Genomic DNA, 17,824 nt, shown 5'->3' with positions numbered 1-17,824 from the left:
GTCACACATACTTATTAAGATAAACTGAAGAAACTATATTCTTGCACATTTGACTGCCCTACAGCACTTTATGCCTATTAATCTTCACCAGGAAGTAGCATAACACCAAATCTTTCAGCAAATGCCAAAAAAAACCCTTGCTTTATTTTCCAGTAAAATCTCACATTGCCACCTTGAATGTAAAGGCTTAAAAATCCCAGATATCTAGACTTGAGGAAAAAACAGTACATACCTTGACGGCAGAATAATTAATTTTATTCAACTTTTGTTTAGATATTTTCTTTCCTTATTACCCAAAATCTGTTGAACACAGTCCTGAGGTATATTTTTCGCTTATATCTACATACACCTATTATTTCTCCATGTAAAAGAAAAGGTCTGAACCTGTAATATTACTTCAAAATTTAAAAAAAAAGTACTTCAGAAGTAGTAAGAAAAAATAGGAAAATAAAAATATTTAGAGTAGAAACAGTTGACCAGTACCAGTCCATACGCTAGTAGTTTTTTAATTTCTTCCTATTTTAAAAAATATATGAATTAAGAATAGCAATAATTTGGATCAAAGATATTTTTCCAAAGTTTTCTACAGGAAAATAATAGGGACACTGGGGCTGCAAAAGGCATTCTATGGGGAGCATGGCACTGCACCAATATTGCTCCTTCCACAGCTTTCTCATCTGGGCCGGGGGACCTCAGTCTCGTCTTCAAGATGCCATTCAGATTAGGGTTAGGTTTTCTAGTTGTGCTAACACCATTCTCTTCCTGGCTTGTTCCACACTGTGATTAAGCATTTGGCAGGATCTTGATCTACATAAGACACAGCAGGTATTCTTACCCATTTAAGTAACAGTTATATTGTTGATGTGATCAAGAAAAGGTTAAAAGATATGTTCTCCTTTTGAATTTTTTTTTAAATAAACTTAACAACTGTATTTATACTGCAGGTCTTGACATAACACCCTGTCTGTGCAAAGATTTCACACTCCAAATATAAATCTAATTAATAGGCAGATATCCAGATTACTAATAGCCAGATTACAGATATATTCAATAAATCATTTGTAGAAGTAAATTGCTATAAAAATGGAAATGGATGAAGAGGAATTGCAACTTTCAGAAAGCTTCAATTGCTGCTTTTTTAGTGTTCACAAATGTAAATGTGAACATTTGTGAACGGAAATATGGACCTGGATTTAGGCAAACCTTTATCTTCCACTCATTGTTCCCTAAAAAACTGCTCCCAGCTACAAGGGAAGTGACATAACCATGATGCAAAGCAATTAAGATGTCCAAATTTCTTTTCCTCTGGCCCTACAAACTGCATTCTTGGCTGCATACTAATCCACTTCTAATGGAATGAGGAAATTTTTTTCTCTTGCCCCTCCTTTCCAACACTTTTTCAGATAAATAGGAGGGGTTTTTTTAATTCCCTTTGCCTGAGGAAATCACTGAATGGAGAGCTCTTCTTCAGCTACAGTGCTATTTTGTGTACATGTAATAAGCATCACTGATGATTGTATTTCTGAGTTGCATTTCATGATAAGTTCAGATACCACCTGAATACTTCAGTATGCACCTTCTGGAACATAGGCAGAGTTTAGGCAATGCTCTGCATATCTGCTGTTCAAAATGGAATCACATGCCAAAGGGTTTTTTTGCACTGTATTTCTAATGCTTCCCATCATACGTCTTTTACCAGCACCTGAAGATGGGGCTATTTCTCATGTTAAAATATTCATTGTTTTTCTACATGATTGCAGGGAGTAAGAAGGTTGAATTCCTAAAATCAGTGAACAATGATGGCAACAAAAACATCTTAAAAATCTTACCCCTGTAAACAGTTTTCTAACTCTAGGAATACGACAAAAATAAATTATGTGGCACTTTTTTTGGTGTTTCACAGCAGGAAAACATTGGTAGTGTCAAATAACAAGAGAACCTTCGAATATGAAACACGAACCCTAACAATAATGGAGATGCAGGCTAGTATTGCAGGTTGCATGCTGGAGGCTTTGCAGAGCCTACTATATTCACTATAAATCCTACTGGTGACAGAAACAGCCTCTTTCCTGTACTGTCGACATTTCCTTTTCATCTGTGTGTTTGTATGGGTATTGACCACATCATTCAAACATGGACTTCAAGTTATGTGATCAAAGAGATGAAATTTTAATACTACCTTACCTGACAATGTAGAAGTTAATACTGAGGTTGAACCACCTCTCCACAGGCAAGAATCTCATTAACTTTAGTGACTACTAGCTTCTATATCAAACTCCCAAAAATTTCAGTTGCTAAAAGCATGAGGAGTATTTTATGGGAAAAGTGAACTGCTCCAGTGTGAACATGTTTTTGGCTTATGCAACACTTGGGACAATAAAATTCTGATCCTGACTGAAGCCTCTACATGACAATGACACCGGATATAACAACTTCAAATTATACCCAAATATGGATTTTATAACTGGCCTGTAGAAAAGAATGCCAGGGGAGACCTTATAACAATCTTCCAATACTTAAAGGGGGCCTACAAGAAATCTGGAGGACTTTTTACAAGGGCATGTAACAATAGGACAAGGGGAATGGTTTTAAGCTAAAAGAGGGTAGATTTAGATTAGAAATTGGGAATAAATTATTCATTATAAGGATGGTGAGACACTGGAAAAGGTTGCCTAGAGAAGCTGTGGATGCCCAATCCCTTGAAGTGTTGAAGGCCAGGTTGGATGGGGCTTTGAGCAATCTGGTCTAGTGGAAAGTGTCCCTGCCCACGGTAGGGGGCTTGGAACTACATGATCTTTAAGGCCCCTTCCAACCCAAACCATTCCATGATTCTATGAAATACTAGATCAGACACCAGATCCAGAGTTCATTCAAATATTTTTTAGTTGAAATGTGGATCTAAATATTACATCTTGTGTACACTCAAACTCAGAATTTATGAATCTAGGAAATTCTGAGTGTTCATCCAGATTTTACTGCAGTTCACTGACTAATTCCCTCTAACAACCTGCCATATACTAGGTTTTTTGATGTCAGTGGCACATAAAATAAATTGTGAACCAGAACCTTCAACTAGTTGTTACTCCAGTTTTAAAAAGCTATCTAAGACTTTGCAAGCACCAAACGGGTTATAGTTCACATGAGAATGCAATGTTTTTCCTCTTCCGTTAAGTATTCCAGTTCAGAATGTCTCCCTCCATAAACAGGAAAAAAGACACCATTACTACAGCCTATTCTTTCTTACAAATAATCTTCTTGAAAAGGAATTATGGAGAAAACAGGCTTTGACTGGTTCAGATTTAGTTTGAAAAATACTGTCATAAAATAAGGGCAGGAGCAACTGCTACTGAGGACAATGTGTTGCCAAAATGCTGACCCATAATTTTAAAGATCTACAGAATAAAAGAAAATGTAAGAAAGGCTTGAACAAGATTAGCACAAAATAAGGAACATGGGCAACTAAGAAGACTGGCATTTCCTCCCTAGAGTCATAAGAATTTCAAATTCCACAAAATGTCTTTTTTGAGACTGTTAACAATTCTGCTTTACTTTGTAGTGAGTTCTTTCTGAGGTGATAAATGTTGGTATCATAAAATATTTCTTACAGGATACAATGAACAAAAAGGACATAGCATCTGCCAGTAAAAAAGCATCTCTAATATTAAAAAGTAAATATTACTTCAGATACTGAGAATATGCTGTAAAATAGATATTCCAACATAATTTAATTGATCATAAAGAAAATGTAAACTTTTATAACAGTGCAGTTAACAGATGACAAAATCAGAATATCCATTCTATGGAGGTGTGCATATTAAAAGTATGTGTACATATATTTGTACTATTAGAACCTCAACCTTTTCCAAACTTTTATGGCTTTGAACTAAAAAATTTAAAAAAAAAAGGAAATTAAAGTCACTTGCCTTCATGGCAATTGTCCTGGTTTTAAACGGTATAAAGTTGATTTTCTTCCTAGAAGCTTGTATAGTGCTGTATTTTGTATTTAGTGTGAGAATAATTTTGACAACACACCAATGTTTTAGTGTTGCTCAGTAGCTCTTACTCTGATCAAGGACTGTTTAGTCTCTCATGCTCTGCCAGTGAGGAGAGGCACAAGAAGTCAGGAGGAAGCAGAGACGGGACACCTGACTCAAAACTAGACAAAGGGGTATTCCATACCACAGAACATCGTGGTCAGTGTATAAACTGGGAGGAGCTGGCCAGGCGGGTGGTACGCAATTGCACTGTGCATGACTTGTGTTTCTTGGGGTTTACTCCTCTTTCTCTTTTTCCTTTACAATTATTATTATTACAATATTTAACTGTATTTCAATTACAAAACTGTTCTTATCTCAACCCATGGGCTTTACCTTTTTTTCTGATTGTCCTCCTCATCCTGCTGGGGGAAGGAAAGTGAGCAAGTGGTTATGTGGTACTTAGTTGCTGGTTGTAGTTAAACCATGACAGCACTGAAAGTTAAAATTTTTATTCTGACAATTTATCTTGCAACTGAATAGCATAAAATGTCATAGCAAATATATTGAAATGAATAAGTACTCTGAAATGAAAAGTTACAATATTCTGTCAAAGAAGGCCAGCTAGAATATTTTAACTTTACTGAAATTATTTGTGTTATTAAAAAAAAAAAATAAAAATTGAAATCTAGCTGCTTAATTTTAATAAAGTGCTGTTCCTCAATGAAAACAATATTACCCCAGAACATTTTATAAGATTTCAGATGTTTTTTTCATGTCTCTGATGCAAATGTGCATTTGACATTAAGAGCGCAAAATGGGAAAACACGCAAAACTGTTTCATATTGGCCCAGCTTTGCTGCCATGGAAGGAAAGGAGGTGCGAAGAGTAAGTTGACAGACATGTCACAAGCTATATACATGCCTACTGCATCGAGCAGTGTCATAGTGGAGTGATGGTGAATTTACTTCTACTTCAGACCACAGCCAATTATATATTATTTTTCCCAATTTCAAAATATAAACCAGAGAACAATAAGAACACCTAGAATAAGATCCTGCCTGTCACTCTGTTGTCTGTTTAAATTACACATAGAAGAGCTTCTCAAATTTATCTTGCCTTTTAAGAACATCCCACCATAAAAATATTTTGCAACTAGCACTGAATTAAATCCATTGTACTTTTCTGTGACACTGATGAAGGAATTGTATGCTATGTTTTCATAACAAACACATCATTAGCGTACATACATTTAAGCTGATTATTTCATTCAGCGCAAGGGACATTAGGGTTAGAATGATACAAAAGCACAAATCACACTTGATGTTTCCCAAATACCAAGCCTTGTGTGATCTAATCAAGATTTCATCAAATGTTTTATTAAACTCAGTCACGCGAGCCTTGCTGAAGCCAGATGATCTCTTATTATCAACTAGCAGTAAATTACATTCATTTTTGAACTGAATTTCAATTAAACCCTTCCTAAAATACTTGGAAGCTAGAAGGGGGTCAGCTTGTAAAAATATAAAATTGCTACTGTGTTTTTTCCTAGAAATTAAACGATGAGCAGAGGAAAGTGGGGTTATAAATGCTACTGATCACAAAAAAGATGGAGATTATGATACTAACAAAATGTGGCATGATCATTAATGACCAAAAGGAATTCTCTTTGATTTACCAGTTAATTCTCATTTGTATTACAAATACTATTACAACTAGAGAGGTGAGTCACTGGAACAGGTTGCCTGAGAAAGCTGTGAATGATCCATCCCTGGCAGTGTTTAGGGCCAGGCTGGACAGAGGCTTGAGCAACCTGACCTAGTGGGAGGTGTCCCTGTCCATGGCAGGGGAGTTGAAAATAGATGATCTTAAGGTCCTTTCTAACCTTAACCATTCTATAATTCTATGATTCTATAAACAAAGGATACCCAGTAGAGAGCAAAGAGCAGCAGAAAGAATCTTACACACATGACCCCAGACTCTTACACCACCCCTTGCTCAAAGTAATTTGGATTAATGCATGGTAAAAACAAAGCAGCTGATAGAAGAAAGGGCGCAGGAAAAGGAGCCAGGATAGGTGCTCAGCTCAGGCTGAGTGTAGGAAAGGGGAAAAAATGTGCTTAATAGTTTATGTTTTCTTTTTTCTCAATTAAATGTGATTAGAAATTTATATTAACTGGCAATGTATTAAGCAAAGTGTAAGTACTCTGAGCCAAGACTGGTTTTTCTGCAAGGCATCCGTAACTTAACTTATTTCTATGGGAGTTTCACTGTCAATCGGGCAATAAGGCTCATCAAAAGAAGGAAATAAAACTGCATTATCGGCCTGATTATGACTATTACTCCCCCACTGGAAGAAGTCTGATATACAACTAGAGAGATGTTGAGCTGCTGAAGCAGGTCCAGAGAAGGGCAATGTAGCTGTTTAAAGGCCTAGAGCAGAAGTCTGACAAGGAATGGCTGAGGGAGCCGGGATTGTTTATCGTGGAGAAGACAAGGTTCAGGGGGGACCTTATTGCTCTCTACAACTACCTGAAAAGAGGATGGAGCAAGGAGGTGGTTGACATTTTCTCCCAAGTAGCAAATGATAGGACAAGAGGTAATGGCCTCAAGCTGTGCCAGGGAAGGTTTAGACTGGATATTAGGAAAAATTTCTTCACTGAAAGAGTGGTCAGATTTTGGAACAGGCTTCCAAGGGAAGTGATGGAATCACCATCCCTGGAAGTGTTCAAAAACCATGCAGATGAGGCCCTTACTGACATGGTTTAGTGGCTGGTGTTCTTAAAGTCTGTTGGACTTGATAATCTTAAAGGTCTTTTCCAACCTAGTTGATTCTATGATTCTATTTTTAAAATATATTCTTATGTGAAACTTATGGCCCTGATAATCATAGTAAATGTTGAGGACTGCTTCCTTATCATTTTTGTCTATATTTTGTTGCAATTGATTTACATTTTTACAGTTGATATAAACGTGGCAGTATACCTTGCTTCTTGTATATCAAAATGTTTTGTACAAAGCATAGTGTAATGCTAGCACAGTATTTAAACACTTCACTGCAAATTGGACATTTAAACTGGACACTTACTTGGAAATCGAGTGTAAGGTATGAAAAAGAAAGAAATGGCTGATTTTAAATAATATTATTAATGAGTAACTGATAGGCCACATAGACTTTTCTATCAGAGTACCGTAAATATTTCAAGTAGTGAAAATATAGCAGACATTGACCCTTGCTGCGATATAACAACTTTTAGATTCCATTATATTATACCACTTCCTACTCTAGAGATCTTTCTCACATTGATACCTCAGTAGGTTGAGACCTCAGCTTCTGTAATGATCTAATGCAGAAATTACAGCAAATTGACAGTAAAATGGCAAGGAAATAATCATTAACTATGAAGGAGGTGAGGACCATGCAGTTTCCTTCAATGATGATTAAAACAAATATTTCAGGGCATTTAGTAATAAAACTTCTTTCTCTTTTAAAACACAAATAGTCTGATTAGACAACCACATGAAGAAAGCAATACATAATTTACTCTTGGATAAAATTTACATAAGAGTAAAACGTACTGGAATTTCTAGTGCCATAGTTTTGCCTATATTGTCTTTACAATTACTGCTTTCTCAGCAAAGGTTGGTGACAGGATCGTAAAACACCAGTGACCAAACCTTCCAAAGTTAAAAGGAAGGACCTGGAAGTCCTGAACAAGAATAAGATTTTTTTCCTGTTTGGAAATGCTCAAAATCTTGAAACATTAGCTGAGAATCTCTTTGTGGACAGCTAGTATCGATCTATTACTTTTCTTAATATGGGATATGACTTGAAGATGCTCTCATTTCTCTCTGTAAGAATTTCTCACTCTTTTCTACTAAAACATCAGAAGACTAAATGTAGAATAACCTTAAGCTGGGATGCTGTAATGAATATTGTCTGTTTCTTTATATAAAAAAAAATCCAATTCTATACACACCCAATGGTCAGAATGATTTGGGTTGGAAGAGACTTTTTAAAGATCATCTAGTTCAACCCCTTCTCATGGGCAGGGATACCTTCCATTAGACCAGGTTACTCAAAGCCCCTTTGAACACTGCCAGGGATTGGGGAGCCACAGCTTCTCTGGGCTACCTGTTCCAGGATCTCACCACCCTCATAGTCAAGAATTTCTTCCTTATAGCCAAATTTATCCTTTTTCAGTTTAAAACCATTACACTTTGTCCCATTATTATAGGCCCTGGTACACAGTCTTCCACCATCTTTACTACAAGACCCCTTTTAAGTATTAAAAGGCCAAAATAAGGTCTTCCCAAGCCTCCTCTTCTCCAGGCTGAACCTAGAAATTACATAGAAAATGTCTGTCTTTGTACAATAGACTGGTTTGAAAGATTATTTTCTTCTGGATTTTTGTTGTTGTAAATTTGCTTAAATGTTATTAACTGGAAAAATACTGCCAACATCTCGTCTCTTTTACTCCTTCAGAGATTAAATATAGAAGTCAAGAGGTAATGAGTTAAATAAGTAGTTATAAGTTAGTTTATGGTTCTTCCCAGATGGCAGGAATACTTCTAGATGTTATAATAAAGTCACAAATACTGACTGCAAGCCTGTAGTGACTGGGTGAGTTCTTCAATGATAATTCAACTGATGTGAAAAAGGTAATTCTCTGAGGACAGATGATTTCTACATAGTTAAGTGCATTGGTAGTGCTTCCACAGAGATAGGGATGTAGGAAACACAGCTGGAAATGAAGAAAAGCAGGCCATTCAGTGTACCTGATACTGAAACAGATGGTGCAAGGGCTTATACCCTGTGTAGGCTCTCAGAACACCTCTGGGGACAAATCTTTTGGAAAGAAGTTAAAAAACAAACCCACTCTCCACAAATAATTGAAAATTCTTAGATTTCCTATGTTCAGTGGCAGCCAAGTTCAGTTTGTTTTATCATTAGAGGAAAAAGGTTTATAGAGCAACTCTCACCTGAAGGTTGAGACTCACTTGCTACTCAGCACAAGTCCTGTGCTATGGGGGTTCCTTTAATTTTTTTTTTACCAGCAAATCTGAGCAAAAAAGTAAAGATACCACATCACTTCTGGCAAGGGCAGGTGGCCGCAGGTTTCAGATATAAGCTGTTATTTGTGGCTAAGTGAAGAAGAATTAGTTCTGTTTGCTTGACAATATGAGAATGTCCATGTCTTCTATGTTTCTGAATTCCATACTTTCAGTTTGAATTTGTGAAACATGGACTGCTTTACAAAATAGAAGTATATGTTTTTTCCCAGGCACAGGTACATAGGCATATATGTAACTATATGAATTATCTAATCCAATAAACCCTTTCAGTTCAGCCTAACAGAAACTCAATTATAACATTTAAGTTTAAAAACAAGAAGGTGGAGAGATGATTCCTCTTTTGAAGAATTAAACACTATTTGTGTTAGCTTCTTTCAACTGCGTGCATAAATATTTAAAAGGTTCACTTACATTTAATATTATTCATTTTTCATCCTATTAGATTGAGGAAAAAAATCAGATTTAGGACAGAATTGTACAGGAAATGTTTCATGATAATTTCATGAAACTAAGAACCAACTAAGTTGGTTCTAGAGCTCCCATTTCTGAAGAGAAGCTTCATTTATGTGAAGTATGGGACTTATCTGAAGTGATTCTGACATGCTCTGAAGTGCTGCAGATGCTATATGTGCTTCAGTAAATAACATGCAAACAACACTGATTAAGATCATTTTGGTCATTCTGATTCTTTTTCAGTGTTGATTTTCAATATGTTATAATTCCTTTTGTGATTTATATAACAACATGATGATGAGACAGTTTCAATCATACCCTTTTTTTTGAGGCCACAGAAAATATGACAAGAAAATGTGTAGGTTTTTAGTTAGTTGCTGTTAACAGAAAAATCTACTCTGAAAGGGTCACTTTGAGATATAAAACTGTGAGGTGTATGAGATCACTGATTTATTTTACTTCATTTAATTGAATCACATCTGTGGAAACAGCAAATTAAGTCATGATGAGGCCAAGCACCCTGAGGAGTCAGAGAGAAGGATGGTTATTAAGCAAGGAGCAGTTAGGAAGCAATCATGCTGCTCTCTCTTTCCGTCCATATGAGGTATTTCAGACTGACTCTGGAGTGATCTCGTCATACCAGTGGCTGAAGTGACCATCAGCAAACTGAAGAAACCTCTGTTTAAACACTAAGATTAGGTTCCAAGTGAATCCTTTCAGTGAAGACTGGCACACTGAAATGCAGTCTTTTCTTTTACATCTTTTCTTCTGTACTGTTCTTGGACATGACAAACAAAACTCCTTTTCACTTCTAAACCAAATAAAACCTTTTAAGAATGACAAAACTATTGAGTGCGCTATATGTAGGTCTGGTCCTGATACCACTGATATCAGCAGGAGCTTGGAAATTTAATTTCAGTGGGAAGTTCGGATTGATTAATGGACATTAATAAAAATATGCTCCTATTAGTATGGTTAAATATCAGGCAAGTAATCTGTTTCAGTGATAAATCCTAAGGAAACCTAAGCACTTGGATAAGTTCTCCATAATTTAAACTCCTGTATTTGTTAAAGTACAATGACATGTTTTTTTTAATTTGTTCAGTCAGAGCAGAAGATTACGGAAATAATTCTGCTGTTCCAAAAGAAAGAACTAGATAAAGAGACACCTTACTTCCACACTAAATTCAACAGGAACTTGTTCTGTGAGTAGGTGTACATGTGGAGAAAGTAAAAGAGAAAGCAAAACCCTAGTGTTTTATTTGGTAGAAAGACCTAGAAAGAAAACAGCATCCTTTCATATAGACCAGAATGTTTTTTCTAATTGATGAATGAAGTTTTGCCTGAGAAGTCCATCCTTTTTATAGAAAGGCATTCTTTGGATTATCTTAATTGTAAGCACAGTCTTGATCCCAGCATATGATCCCACCCGCTTCAGGCAGCTAAGCTTACAATTTTGCTTCCAAATACGACCCAAGGAGAAAGGTCATAAAAATACGCTCTAGATGTGTTGACACTCTCTGACATACACCGGCTGCCTAATCTTCTTTCAACAGAGGTACAGTTCATAACTCTGGTTTACCTGGGTACAGAGACAATTGCACTGCCAAAGCTTCACAGCGCAGTCAGGCTATACCATGAAATCTGGCTGAGAGAGTCTTGGAAATTAGTTTGTGGAATATAGGATGATGTTGCCTTTACTGGAGTAATTTAAATTTCCAGAAAAGTAGCAAAGTCTATTTTTATTTTTTTTTCACGTGTTTCAGTTATATTTACTGGAAAGTGGTGCTAGCCTTGATATTTTGTAGTATTTGTTTATTTGGTATTTTCAGCTGCATGAAAGTTTATCTTACATTTATTTTGTTGCATCACACTCTTTGAATTTAAAATTCAGCAGAAAGATCCATAGTGCACAGTGCTTCCTCCTACCCCAGCCACCTAATTCCTAAAGTACATAAACACTAGCCTCTTTGTGGCTCTTGCATCTTTTAGAATCTCACGTTTACTTATTGATAAGTTCAAAGCCAAGAGACGCTACTTCTCTGAGCTAGATCCTCACCAGTTTTGAATAGAATCATAGAATAGTTAGGGTTGGAAAGGACCTGAAGATCATCTAGTTCCAACCCCCCTGCCATGGGCAGGGACACCTCACACTAAATCATATCACCCAAGGCCTCATCCAACCTGGTCTTGACCACTGCCAAGGATGGAGCATTCACAGCCTCCCTGGCCAACCTATTCCAGTGCCTCACCACTCTCAAAGGAAAGAATTTCCTCTTTCTATCCAATCTAAACTTCCCCTGTTTAAGTTTGAACCCGTTACCCCTTGTCCTATCACTACAGTCTCTAATGAAGAGTCCATCCCCAGCATCCCTATAGGCCCCCTTCAGATACTGGAAGGCTGCTATGAGGTCTCCACGCAGCCTTCTCTTCTCCAGGCTGAACAGCCCCAACTTCCTCAGCCTATCTTCATACGGGAGGTGCTCCAGTCCCCTGATAATCCCTGTGGCCCTCCTCTGCACTTGTTCCAACAGTTCCATGTCCTTTTTATGTTGAGGACACCAGAACTGCGCACAATACTCCAGGGGAGGTCTCACAAGAGCAGAGTAGAGGGGCAGGATCACCTCCTTCGACCTGCTGGTCACGCTGCTTTTGATTCAGCCCAGGATACGGTTGGCTTTCTGGGCTGCAAGCACACATTGCCTGCTCATGTTCATTTTCTCATTAGCCAACACCCCCAAGTCCTTCTCTTTAGGGCTGCTCTGAATCTTTTTTCTGCCCAACCTGTACCTCTGCCTGGGATTGCTCTGACCCAGGTGTAGGACCTTGCACTTGTCATGGTTAAACTTCATGCAGTTGGCATCAGCCCACCTTGGTTCAAGCCAGTACATTTATATCAAACACACTAACTGACGATCTGGCCTACAGCTGGTGAACGTTAGGCTATACATAATTAACACCATTCAAAAGAGCCCCTATATACTTGATTTTTCTAGATCATTTTAAAATAGGACGAGTAAAGCTGAAAATAATGGGATGAGCACTGGTGTAAAACTGATGGCAGAAGATTACAGGAATATGAATTGCTATTTCCCTTCATTTGACCCATCTTTTTCCATTTCATCAGCCACTACAGGAAAGAGGCACAGGACGTGGTAACACCAATGTGCCCTGCCAACAGTCTGGAGAGCTGCCTAAGCTGGCTAAGGTTTAATGACATCTGCTGTACTTAAGGATGCACTTCAGCAGCAGCAGGAGGGAATTGCCGTATTGTTCCCTATTTGAGAGTGAAGAAATCTTTGACAAAATTTCTAAGGTTGGAATTATGATGACTGGGAATGTGTGTGTAAGCATTGAAACTTAAATACAAAACAAGAGTGTTGATAACACAGGACACTGTTTCCAGAACACCATTCCCAGTAGTAAAATTAAGAAATGTATTATGTCAGGACTAAAAGGCTTCCACTTGAAACATCAAAGCACAGGTGACTGTCAGCAAAGACCATGAAGATGACAGCAAGATTATCAGTTTATCACATATACCATTTTTCCTGTTATCTCTTCAGGAGAGCAAACTACAAACATGTATTTCAAGCCATATATGTCATAAAAGGAAAAAAAGACCCAGACAGCAAGCAAGCAATGTGGCCTAAGTCTATGGAGACTGAAGTAAGCAAGATTCTGAGCCATATTACAACCCTAACAGCTGATAAACTACTAAAGGTTATAAAATATTTGGTTTGTCATTGCCAGTCAAGAAGACCCAGTGCTGTTGTGAGGACTCAACAGCCAAGTCTCTTCTGTGGTCACACAGATGTGACCCTAGGCGGACCAGCTGAATACACACATCCTGTTGCTTGCAAAAATGTGAACGCATAAAATTAACTTGCATAAGGGCTTTGTAAAGAAGGATCACCTTCCCCTTCCATGAGGTCTCTAGTTTTATAGTAGCAGTTTCATAGAATCATGGAATCAACTAGGCTGGAGAAGACCTTTAAGATCATTGAGCCCAAGTGTTACCCCAGGACTACCAAGCTCACCACTAAATCATGTTACTAAGGCAAACTTATCTCCCATCATGTCTCCCCCTCATGATCTCCAGTCACAGCCACCCTTCATCTGCCCCCCCCCAGTGGCCCCACACTATATAGCTGCTGCCTCAATCCCTCATGGCCACCCCTCATCTCCCCTTAAGATCTCCCCTCATGGCCACCCCTCATGGCCCATGGTTGCCCCTTCTCTCACCTCACGATCTCCCCTCACAACCTCCCCATCACCCCCTTCATGATCTTCCCTCATGGCTGCCCCTGCTTTTCCCTTACGGTCTCCCCTCACCCCTCATGGCCACCTCTCCTGTCCCCTCACGATCCCCACTATTGATCGCCCCACCTCTCCCCTTACGATTTCCCCTCATGGCTGCCCCTCCTTTCCTCTCACAATTCCCCCTCATGACTGTCCCACCTCTCCTGTCATGATCTTCCCTCATGGCTACCCATGCTCTCCCCTCATGATCTCCCCTCACCAATTATGGCTGCATCTCCTGTCCCCTCACGATCTCCCCTCATGGTTGCCCCTGCTCTCCCCTCACGATCTCCTCTCACCCCTCTGCTCTGCTGACAGGGTACACCACAAAGTGACCACACACTAGCTGCATAATACGCAGAGTTTATTAAACAAGCACACAAAAGCCAACAAGCACACTAAAAGCAAGCACACTAATGTGAATAAGGCAAATATCTCTCTCTATATATAGTGAATAAGTACAATAAGGCAAATCAGAGTTACAGGTATATAAGTAAAGTACCAAAGAAAGTTAGCAATGCATTAGATCATTACTGTATAGAGAGAATAGAGATTAGGAAGAAATACATCACCAGTTACCACTGACTCATAATTGACGCCCACACTTCCGGCTGGGAAGCCCCATTGCAGCTGATGCCAGGAGTCTCAGGTAATTGGGAAAATTCCTATGCAGTGCATTCACCCATAGGTGAAGCTTCTCACATGGCCACAAGATTTTATACCCTTATCAAGCCAACTGGCTTTATGCCAGATCTCTAATCATTTACTCATGGGACCGTGCAGTTTCTCGTGATCTCATCGTTGTCCACTCTGACAGCGTTGGCCAGGCACGCCAGTGCAGTCAAGTATGGTCATAGAACAGCTGCACATCTATGTTTTCCTGCCTCTTTCCGACAGTCACAATGAACACAAACATGTATACTGTGCTGAATACACTGTGACAAACAACATCCTTTGTTATGGTTCTCAGTCGTGAAAGGGAATCAACTGCCAGCTAGGTTCCCATCCATTACACCCTCATGGCTGCCTCTCTTCCCCTCCCATTGACCGATGTCTGTGATTGCCAAGAAAGCCAACAGCATCCTGGCCTGTATCAGAGATAATGAGGCCAGCAGGGCTAGGGCAGTTATCTTCCCCCTGTATTTGGCCCTGATGAGGCTGCACCTCAAATACTGTGCTCAGTTCTGGGTCCCTTACTACAAGAAACACATTGAGGTGCTGGAGTGGGTCCAGAGAAGAGCAACAGAGCTGGTGAAGGGTCTGGAGCACAAGTCTTATGAGGAGTGGCTGAGGGATCTGGGGCTGTTTAGCCTGGAGAAAAGGAGGCTGAGGGGGGAACCCTATTGCTCTCTACAACTACCTGAAAGGAGGTTGTAGTGAGGTGGGTATCAGTCTCTCCCAAGTAGCAAGCAATAGGACAGGAGAAAATGACCTCAAGTTGTGCCTGGGGAGGTTTAGATTGGATATTAGAGGAAACTTCTTCACCAAATCAGTTGTCAAACATTGAAAGAAGATGCCGAGGGAAGTGGTTGAGTCACCATCCCTGGAGATATGTGTAGATATGGTGCCTAGGGACATGGTTTACAGGTGGACTTGGCAGTGCTGGGTTAATGGTTGAACTCAATAATTTTAAGGGTCTTTCCTAACCTAAATGATTATGTTTTTTTTATTACAGTGCAATCCTGCAGGAACCTTATGAAAGTGCTTATTGTGAAAATCATCTTGGTACCAAATTTATGTACAGTCCAGTCTAACAAACTACAGTCAAACCAGTTAACTGGAGTCACAAGATCTTCCCCCAATACACTAAAAAAAAAAAAAAAGCCTCTTACGGATCAGAAATAAATGATTGCATGCAGCATTCTCCCCAGTCTTCATTTTCTTTCCCCAAACAGCAAGGCTCCTAAACAACTAGGTATCAGAAGTGTTGCTTCCTTCCAGTTGCATGCATTGGTGAAACCTTAACGTACTCAGTGCTATTTAGTACGCATTTACTATGCTAAAACACTGAAGTCAATCAAAAGTTAATATGTATTTTCTTTGGTTAATTAAAAAAAAAAAGGAGCATCCACATGCAGAGGAAGTTGAACCAGAAGATGCACTCAGAGCACACTTCATGTTCTCTAGCTGCTAATGGGCACTTATTTAATGCAACAAACTGCAGCTACTTTCAAGTAAAAATCATGCATACTATAGCCATTGGTACTCCGGCACAAGCTGTACCTATCCCTAACAGGTACCACTACTACTTAACAAAGACAGTGCCAAACAACCTTTTCTTTTTTTGACAGGATAGAGAACATCTAGATGTGTTCTGGTTTCTCCACTTTGACTACTCGTCCCTCAGATTCCTGCTTGTAGACAGTAAAAAATTCATTCTTACAGTAAAAATTCATTCTTACGGGCTCTCTGCACCAATTTCCTGCCATGAACCCCCCACTGCATCAATAGCCTGGTACTGGAAATCCTTACTCAGCCAAAGCATTGACAGCTTTCCATTGGGTACAGGGGCTGGGTAAGGACATGCCATCAAGGCAGACTCTCCAAGTCCTTTCCTTCAAGAAGGGCTCAGCCCAGCTCCCCATACTCAAAGCTGGCTCTCGCACAGGGCTCAAGCACACCCCTTATGCACATTAACAGAGTTTTAAATTGATCATAGAATCATAGAATGGTTTGGGTTGGAAGGGACCTTTAAAGATCATCTAATTCCAACCCCCTTGCCATGAGCAGGGACACCTCCCACTAGACCAGGTTGCTCAGAGTCCCATCCAACCTGGCCTTGAATGTTTCCAGGGATGGGGCATCTACTGCCTCTCTGGGCAGCCTGTGCTAGTGTTGAACCACCCTCATTGTAAAACTTTCTTCCTTATATTTAGTCTAAATCTCCCCTCTTTTAGTTTAAAACTAAAAACACCCCTTTTCCTATTGATACAGGCCCTGCTAAAAAGTCTGTCCCTATCTTGTAAGTTCCCTTTAAGTACTGAAAGGCTGCAGTAATGTTTCCCCAGACCCTTTTCTCCAGGCTAAATAACCCAACTCTCAGCCTTTTCTATAGGCAAGGAGCTCCAGAACTCTGATGACTTTTGTGGCTCTCCTCTGGACCCAATCTCCAGTTTGGGCTGTTCTGGAGATGCCCAGAGGGTCCCCGAGCTCCGGTCCCTCTGGGGTTACTTGCTGAATCTCCCGTTTGCAGGGTGCTGGCACGGATGAGAGGACCCTCACCCGCATCATGATTTCCCAGAGTGAGATTGACCTGCTCAACATCCAGGGCAAGTTCATGGACCTGTTCGACAGATCTCTGTACCGCATGATTGAGGTGAGGGCACACGGGCATCCCTCCCTGGTTTGTAACTTTGTCTGGTTGGGTCCTGGTCCTATAGGATCCATAGCCATGAGTGGCACAGGGGCTGAGCATCACCTGGGGAGGGAGAAGTACCCCAACCAGCTCCAGTGTTGGCATTTCTGGCTGTAGAGGGGATGTACTGATACCTGTGGCATGGAAATATTCCTTCCCGATGCCTTGCCCTGGGCTTTTCCAGTTCTCTGACATGGGTCTCCCTCTTGCAGAAGGACACCTCCAGTGACTGCCACATGGCTCTGCTGTCCCTGTGCGGAGGGGAGGACTAGGTGGCTGCAGGAGCCCCTTCTTCGTGTCTGAGCCAGCACGCACGCACCCACTGCCTTGAAGTCACTGCAGCTTTGGGGGTTTCAGGGGACACTGGGCTCCCTGCAGAGGATGAAAGCAGCAGCACATTGCAAGGGGGGTCTTGGGGAGGGGAGCAGAGGGCTCTGGGTAAGGAGATGTTCACAATAATTCATACCCAACATGCCACTAACCCAGGAATTTACTCAGATGGAAAAGACAATTTTAGATCTCATAAATAAAACCTTACTGTTGCTGACCATGGGGTGAGAGCAGTTGATTTATTGGGGTAGGTTTGGGGGAGATTGAGCCCATGCTGAGGAGTCTCAGTGTCTCCTTGCTACTGCAGGGACCCCAAATGCCCTTTGAACAACAC

At 40.0% G+C, this 17,824-nt stretch overlaps 1 protein-coding gene and 1 long non-coding RNA gene across 2 annotated transcripts in view; one reads left to right on the top strand and one right to left on the bottom strand.

The window, feature by feature from the left end:
- Window positions 1–17,824, bottom strand: part of LOC134156695 (ribonuclease H-like) — a 521,461-nt gene that overhangs the window by 230,893 nt on the left and 272,744 nt on the right. The gene's annotated exons all lie outside the window — the stretch shown is intronic.
- LOC134156799 (uncharacterized) lies at window positions 16,463–17,707 on the top strand. Its single transcript, XR_009962067.1, has 2 exons — window positions 16,463–17,121; window positions 17,373–17,707. It is a non-coding gene; the product is annotated as an uncharacterized LOC134156799 (long non-coding RNA).

Source organism: Pezoporus occidentalis, unplaced genomic scaffold (genome assembly GCF_034315485.1).
Source record: "Pezoporus occidentalis ecotype Australia unplaced genomic scaffold, CSIRO_AGI_Poc_V1 ctg9, whole genome shotgun sequence".
Taxonomy (NCBI): Eukaryota; Metazoa; Chordata; class Aves; order Psittaciformes; family Psittacidae; genus Pezoporus; species Pezoporus occidentalis.
This window is presented reverse-complemented; position numbering and strand designations above follow the sequence as displayed.